This window comes from Rhineura floridana, chromosome 14, assembly GCF_030035675.1.
Source record: "Rhineura floridana isolate rRhiFlo1 chromosome 14, rRhiFlo1.hap2, whole genome shotgun sequence".
Taxonomy (NCBI): Eukaryota; Metazoa; Chordata; class Lepidosauria; order Squamata; family Rhineuridae; genus Rhineura; species Rhineura floridana.
This window is the reverse complement of record NC_084493.1, coordinates 6,637,770-6,646,046: the sequence shown is the minus strand read 5'-3', so window position 1 is coordinate 6,646,046 and position 8,277 is coordinate 6,637,770. Positions and strand designations below refer to the sequence as shown.

The following is an 8,277-nucleotide window of genomic DNA, read 5'->3' as shown; positions in this document are numbered from 1 at the left end:
GAGTGCAAGAGCACTCTCCTCTCCTGCGGCTACTAGCAACTGGCTTTCAGAAGCATACCTCATCTGACTATGGTGGCAGAGCACAGCCATCATGGCTAGTAGCCTCATCCCCTATGAATTTTCCTAACCCTTTTCTAAAGCCATCCAGGTTGGTGGGCATGACTGCCTCTTGTGGGAGTGATTTCCATAGTTTAACTATGCGCTGCATGAAGAAGTAAAAGTTCTTCAGCGGGAAGAAGGTCTTCTCTGCATGAAGAACAGTTCTAAATTGTGAGTTTTTACAAGGGTCATATTTTAAAAACCTTCCAATAAAGCACCTAACAGTAGGGTTTCTCCTTTCTTTTGCAGGTGTGGTTATTTTTGAATTGCACAGTTGTTTGTATGTTTGCTGAATTATATCCCTGTTTAATCTATATTATTTGATCACTGGAGAAGACTCCCTATCAAAGTGTGTTTGGTCATATTTTTCAAATCTGCTTTTATTACCAAGGTTTTGTCCATTAACACTGTATATATTTGGTTTTTATGATTTTGTTATGATACATATTGTTTTTATTTAGCCTTCCGGATTTTGTTACCAGCTACTACACAGATTTTTTTTTCTGTTCCGTCTTCTAAGATTTTGTTATTAGTATTTGCACAGTGTTTGTTTTTAACTTGTTTCTCAATTTCCCATAATGAGCTTGTAGGCATTATTCAAGGTAGTCAGCAAGAGTCCTGTTTGGTTCCCACTTCTTCTTTTCATGGATCTTAATCTTTACACCAGACTAGACAGTCCTTCCAACAGATGACACTTTCAAATAGAGGACTATGCCCTGCCAGTCCTTCAAATAGAGGGCTGTTCTCTGTAAAGTAGAACCTCCTAGCTGCAGGTCAGGATTCTACTGCCCAGCACTCTGGTCTGGCCCTAGTTATCACTAGATTTATCCATATTGCATTGCTTGGGCAGTTATTTTGTTCATAGTGGAGATAGTTTTGCAGCTCTTTCCCCCCTCCCCAAGATGGATTTTTACATTTTCAACTGTTCCAAGAGTCATTGATATAACTCAAATAAGTGTCAGATCAGCTTTTCTGTTTTATATCAGTTGGGTTGAGAAGAGGAGATAAAATTGTGATAATGAAGAACATATGTGGAGGTCAGATTTTTATTAAAAGGCTCTAAGGATGTCTACTTGTGAACAATGTTTCATGTGTTATTGTGTATTTTTGCACCTCTCTGGGTTTCCTCTCTCTGTCTTGGTTCTGGACCACCCACAATGAATCCAGCTGAGGTCGGAGAACATGAGTTCTCTTTAAACACCTGCGTCAAACCACTAATATCCAAGAGCTACATATCCTCCAGAAAAGTCACTCTGGGGTCTTTCACTCCTCTCACTGAATGGTGCAAACAAGATGGAGGAAACTGTGAAGCTTAACAAATGCAGGTCTGTCAATAACCATTAGCCATGATGGGATGAAATGTCTGGGTTCAGAGACAGAATTACACTGATTGCCAAGTACCGGGCAAAATCAATGGGAGAGGGCAACTGCTTTCATAGGAACATAAGAACATAAGAACATAAGAAGAGCCTGCTGGATCAGGCCAGTGGCCCATCTAGTCCAGCATCCTGTTCTCACAGTGGCCAACCAGGTGCCTGGGGGAAGCCCGCAAGCAGGACCCGAGTGCAAGAACACTCTCCCCTCCTGAGGCTTCCGGCAACTGGTTTTCAGAAGCATGCTGCCTCTGACTAGGGTGGCAGAGCACAGCCATCATGGCTAGTAGCCATTGATAGCCCTGTCCTCCATGAATTTGTCTAATCTTCTTTTAAAGCCATCCAAGCTGGTGGCCATTACTGCGTCTTGTGGGAGCAAATTCCATCGTTTAACTATGCGCTGAGTAAAGAAGTACTTCCTTTTGTCTGTCCTGAATCTTCCAACATTCAGCTTCTTTGAATGTCCATGAGTTCTAGTATTATGAGAGAGGGAGAAGAACTTTTCTCTATCCACTTTCTCTTTTTTTTTTTTTTTTTTTTTCAATAATTTTTATTCAGATTTTCATAAAACATACAAGACAAAATCATAAAACATTCAAAGACAAAAAACAAAATCAAAAATAGTTAAACAAAAAGAAAAAAAGAAAAAAAAAAAACAAAAATAAAAAATAAAGAGTAAAATATTGACTTCCCATTTGTCAAAGATCAAATCAGTTATAAGTCTATAATATATAACAATCCTGTCTCTTAAGTCATATTATAAAATCACTTTCCTCCAGTAGTTATCTTACTTAATCATCAAATCTCATAAACATTACTTTATTCTTTCCACAAAAAGTCAAAGAGAGGTTTCAATTCTTTAAGAAATATATCTATCAATTTTTTTTTCCAGATAAGCATATCGATTAATCCATCTCATTACTAATTATGATAATCTTATTGTCATAACCATAGTCAAAATAAACATTTCAATTAATCCATCACATCAGAATCTGTTAGGTTCAATAATTTCAGTAGCCATTGTTCTATTATCTCTATTAGTTCCATTTTCCATCTTCCATCTTCAGTAGTCTTGTTAAGTCCAGTAATTTCAATATCCAATCTTCCATTATCAGTATTCCATAATAATCTTGCTGTCAAAGCCATAGTCATATAGTAAGAGTCTGATGGGAATTACCTCTATCCCAAATATTTTCTTGCCATCCATTCTGAATAGGTTGCTGAAATACTGCTGTAAAATCATATCTCTGTTCTTTTTTTCAAAATGCACTGGGTCATCTCTTAAAAGTTTTTCCATTGTCACATGGCTGCAGTTAATTCCATAGATTTTCTCTATATTGGGCTCCATCACATCATTCCAGTCCAGAAGATTATCCATGCCATTGATAACTTTATCTCTAGAATCTTCATTCATTTCTTCAGAGATAACATTGAGTTCCAAACAATAGATTTTATTTCTAAAGTCCATAGACTCCAAATCTTGTTCCTGTTCCACGTTGGTTCCAATCTCCGGGATCTCCTCTCTCACAGGGACCCCTATTCCAGTCTCCAGGGTCTCCTCTCTCACAGGAACCCCTGTTCCAATCTCCGGGGTCTCCTCTCTCACAGGGACCCCTTCCAGGGTCACCTCTCTCACAGGGACCCTTATATCTTTAATCTCCTGCTTCATTTTACTCAATTCAATTTTCGTTATCTCAATCTCATCCATTATTTTCTGAAACATAGTTATTTCCAGATTTTCAGCCACTTTCTTAATTGCCATTTTAAAAGAAAAATATAGGAAAACCACTTCTTATTTCAGCAACAATTGGGTTAATACTCCAAACTTGGTGACATCACAGTATAAACAGTGCAGACAGCCTTATCTCTCCAATAGTTAAGTAAACAAAATGCAGTTCCCAGGATCGAAACAATTAATGGCAATCGTCAAGAAACAGATTCGTCAAAATAAAATAGACCAAAAAGAGAGTAGTCTCAAAACAGTATAATATTTTTCAAAATAAAAATCTGGAATAGAAATCCCTCTTCTGTGTATATCTTTAGAATGCAAATCCAGGACAGCTTTTTGCAACAAAAACAGAGATAAGCTATTAATTAGTGCGTAGCAGAGAGAAGTTATGGCTCCCCAGTGAGATGTCAAAAACTGATCAATCTGGCAAATCTCTTTTAAACAGCAACAATTTAAGTCAAGTAAAAGAAAAATATAGAAAGAAGGGTGCTTGCCTGTTAGTGCGTTCTCTCTTAGAAGATAAGATGAACGTTCGCTTTAACAGATAGAGCTTGCTGTTGAAAATCCGTCCCACCTTCGTCGGCTGGACCTCGTCCCATAAATTAATGAGATCTGGTCGTCCCAACAAAAATAGGCTTTGAGGTTAATCTCTTCGTTTCTCCCTACCCGGGAGAAGTTTAATCAGTCAAAAAAAAAAGAAAAAACTGACTGATATATCTGAATAAGCTTCTTTTGAGGCAGGAGCCCGTCTCAAAAGCAGGCACAGGCTAAGTCACCCTTCCCGGAAGTCTTCTCTATCCACTTTCTCAATGCCATGCATAATTTTATACGCTTCTATCATGTCTCCTCTGACCCGCCTTTTCTCTAAACTAAAAAGCCCCAAATGCTGCAACCTTTCCTCGTAAGGGAGTCGCTCCATCCCCTTGATCATTCTGGTTGCCCTCTTCTGAACCTTTTCCAACTCTAGAATATCCTTTTTGAGATGAGGCGACCAGAACTGTACACAGTATTCCAAATGCGGCCGCACCATAGATTTATACAACGGCATTATGATATCGGCTGTTTTATTTTCAATACCTTTCCTAATTATCGCTAGCATGGAATTTGCCTTTTTCACAGCTGCCACACACTGGGTTGACATTTTCATTGTGCTGTCCACTACAACCCCGAGGTCTCTCTCCTGGTCGGTCACCGCCAGTTCAGACCCCATGAGCGTATATGTGAAATTAAGATTTTTTTCTCCAATATGCATAATTTTACACTTGTTTATATTGAATTGCATTTGCCATTTTTCCGCCCATTCACTCAGTTTGGAGAGGTCTTTTTGGAGCTCTTCGCAATTCCTTTTTGTTTTAACAACCCTGAACAATTTAGTGTCGTCAGCAAACTTGGCCACTTCACTGCTCACTCCTAATTCTAGGTCATTAATGAACAAGTCGAAAAGTACAGGTCCCAATACCGATCCTTGAGGGACTCCACTTTCTACAGCCCTCCATTGGGAGAACTGTCCGTTTATTCCTACTCTCTGCTTTCTGCTTCTTAACCAATTCCTTATCCACAAGAGGACCTCTCCTCTTATTCCATGACTGCTAAGCTTCCTCAGAAGCCTTTGGTGAGGTACCTTGTCAAATGCTTTTTGAAAGTCTAAGTACACTATGTCCACTGGATCACCTCTATCTATATGCTTGTTGACACTCTCAAAGAATTCTAATAGGTTACTGAGACAGGACTTTCCCTTGCAGAAGCCATGCTGGCTCTGCTTCAGCAAGGCTTGTTCTTCTATGTGCTTAGTTAATCTAGCTTTAATAATACTTTCTACCAGTTTTCCAGGGACAGAAGTTAAGCTAACTGGCCTGTAATTTCCAGGATCCCCTCTGGATCCCTTTTTGAAGATTGAACATAGAAAGCTACCTTACACCAAATCTGGCCATTGGTCCATCTAGCTCAGTATCATCCACAATGACTGGAAGCTGTTCTTCAAGATTTCAGACAAGTCTCCAGATCTACCTGGACAAGCCAGAGATGGATCCAGCAACCTTCTGTATGTAAGGCCTATGTTGTATTGCTAAACTACAGCCCTTCATGTCCTATTGTGGGAATTCTGAAAACATCTGAACAGTCACCATAGAAAGCAGAATTTTAGACTAGATGGACCATTTTTGTCTTACTCATCAGGGCTTTCATGATCTTATGATTTATCCATAATGTATTGAAGGTGTCTGTGTTCAGAGGCCTGGTACTCTTAGAAATAAGATCCCGAACTCAAGCTATGCTTATTAGATGAACAGGTTGGTTTTAGAATTCCTTCCTGCTTACAGTTACATGTAGATTAGTGTTCTTCCTTCTAGAAATCCTTTTTCCCATCTGCCTATTGTCAGTCCTGGGGTAGATTGGTCCGTGCTTAGCCCAGAGCATTCTGGAATTCTAATCATGATCTGCCATAAACAGTACACTAGCAATGCATTTATATAAGAACAGTTTGAGAAATTAAAAATAGCACAAGTTTTGAAGCTCAACATCCATATACTGAATTATGAATTGTTGGCTCCATGCACTACTTTGCAGAGAACAGTCCTCTTTTCTGAAGTGTCCAGGTCCAGTTAAAAGATAATAATGAACCCTAAGAAGAGAGTGAACTTTGTTGGATGGTGGTGCATGAGATGGTCTTGTCTGTGGTGGCTCCCAGACTGTAGAAGGCACTCCCCTCTGAGCTGTGTCTGGCCTTTCGACAGAAGTTGCTGCTTCTGATTGCTATCGATTCCATTTAACTTATAGTCTTTGTTGTTATATGCCTTCAAGTTGATTATGACTTATGGCGACCCTATGAATCTTCTTTGGATATATTCATAGGGTTTCCATGGTAAGTGGTATTCAGAGATGCTTTACCATTGCCTTCCTCTAAGCCTATGGCACCTGGTATTCCAAGGTGATCTCCCATCCAAGTACTAACCAGGCCTGACCCTGCTTAGCTTCCAAGATCAGACGAGATTGGGAGTGTTCAGGGTGAAAATGGAACTGGACTGCCTTCAAGTTGATCCTGACTTATGGCGACCTTATGAATAGGGTTTTCATGGTAAGCGGTATTCAGAGGTGGTTTACCATTGCCTTCCTTTGAGGCTGAGAGGTAGTGACTGGCCCAAGGTCACCCAGTGAGCTTCATGGCTGTGTGGGGATTCAAACCCTGGTCTCAGGGTAGTATACACTATATTGCCATGGTTTATTTATTGTATTGGGATGTATATAACCCATCCTGGGACCTCATGGTGAAAGAGGGCTAGATGCATATGAATAAATAAAAAGCATCTTGATACAATGTATGGACAATTACAATGAGATTCCTTTCTTATATTGGTGCCCACATGTCGTGCATTTGATCAATGCTGCAAAAAGCCATCAGTGTGATCTTCTGTTGTGTTTGCGTTTAACCAAGTGCATATGTGTCCTGTCGAGGGTGGGGGGAACTCCCAATGAGCTAAGTGACTGAAAGCTAGGGCAAACTGTGCATGCCAAGTGCTCTGTACAAAATTTGGATTTTTTTTTGTTAAAAAATGAAGCAATGGCATCTTTCGAATGCACAAGTTCCAAACAAGAACAGGTAATTTGCAACTCTCATATCCAGGCAAAATATGGAATATAGAGAATTTTGGAAGTATCCCTATTTTGCATGGATAAGATTTAAGATCCCAGGTCCAGTTCCTATCACCTTCTGTTTCAAAAGAGGGGAAGAAATATATCAAATACCAGTCTGGAACTGTGACCTGAAATTCTTGGAAGCTAGGGCCATGAAGATAAGACAGTTGTGGTTTAGGGCCAAACTACATGTTGCATTGAGTCAAGAGACCAGAAATAAAGAGGCAAGACCCAAGGTATGGGATTTAACTAGGACCACTTTACTAAATGTAACTTCAAGGATTTATTAACTGCATAAGGGAAATGAGTCCAGATGAGGGAAATATTCTACTCCTGTATCTGCCTTTTAAGTAGAGACCTCATCCCAGTCTGCATCTGCATTGGAATTGCTTTTTAATATGTTTTAAAACTTTTTTTTTTTTAAAAAGTGTTTTTAAAGCTTTTTTTTTTAAAAAGACGTTTTGTTTCAATATGTGTTTAAGGGTGTTTTGTTGTAATATATTTTAAAGTCTGTTTTTATGATGTTTTAGTGCTTCTGTTTGCCACCCTGGGTTCCTACTGGGAGGAAGGGCGGGGTATAAATCTTATTAATAATAATAATAAAATAATAATAAAATAATAAAATTTTATTTGTTAGTCACCTATCTGTCTGAATTAATGGACACTCTAGGCGACTTACAGCAGCATAATAAAATACAATACACAATTCAACCACATTCATCAATTAAACTAACATCAAAAACATCACTTAATACATCAAAAACTAATCTAGCTCGAAGTTCCTGTAGGCCTGCCTGAATAGCCAGGTCTTTAAAGCTCGGCGAAAACTCATCAGGGAGGAGGCATGTCATAGGTCATAGGGGAGAGAATTCCAGAGGGTGGGAGCCACTACCGAGAACGCCCTCTCTCTGGTCCGCACCAGCCGAGCTGTTTTGACCGGTGGGACCGAGAGGAGATCCTGCATGGCTGATCTTGTAAGGTGGCTTAATTGGTGATACTGGAGGCGGTCCTTTAGATAAACCGGGCTGAAACCGTATAGGGTTTTAAAGGTCAATACCAACACCTTGAATTGGGCCCGGTAAACCACTGGTAGCCAGTGAAGATCTATCAACACCAGGGTGATATGTTCCCAGTGACGGCTACGCGTAATCAAGCGTGCCGCCGCATTCTATACCAGCTGGAGTTTCCGGACCGTTTTCAGGGGTAACCCCACATAGAGCGCATTACAATAGTCTAAGCGAGAAGAGACCAGGGCATGTATTACTCGTGGGAGTAGCTGTACAGGAAGGTAGGGTCGCAGCCTCTGTATCAGATGTAATTGATACCAAGCTGCCCGGCTCACTGCCGAAACCTGAGCCTCCATGGACAACTAGGAGTCAAGAATGACCCCTAGGCTGCGGACCTGGTCCTTCAGGGGTAATGTCACCCCGTTAAACACCAAGTCGA

At 40.1% G+C, this 8,277-nt stretch overlaps 1 pseudogene; it reads right to left on the bottom strand.

Annotated features, from left to right (window-relative positions):
- Window positions 1-6,102: 6,102 nt before the first annotated feature.
- Window positions 6,103-6,222, bottom strand: LOC133370106 (5S ribosomal RNA; annotated as a pseudogene).
- Between the last annotated feature and the right edge of the window lie 2,055 nt (window positions 6,223-8,277).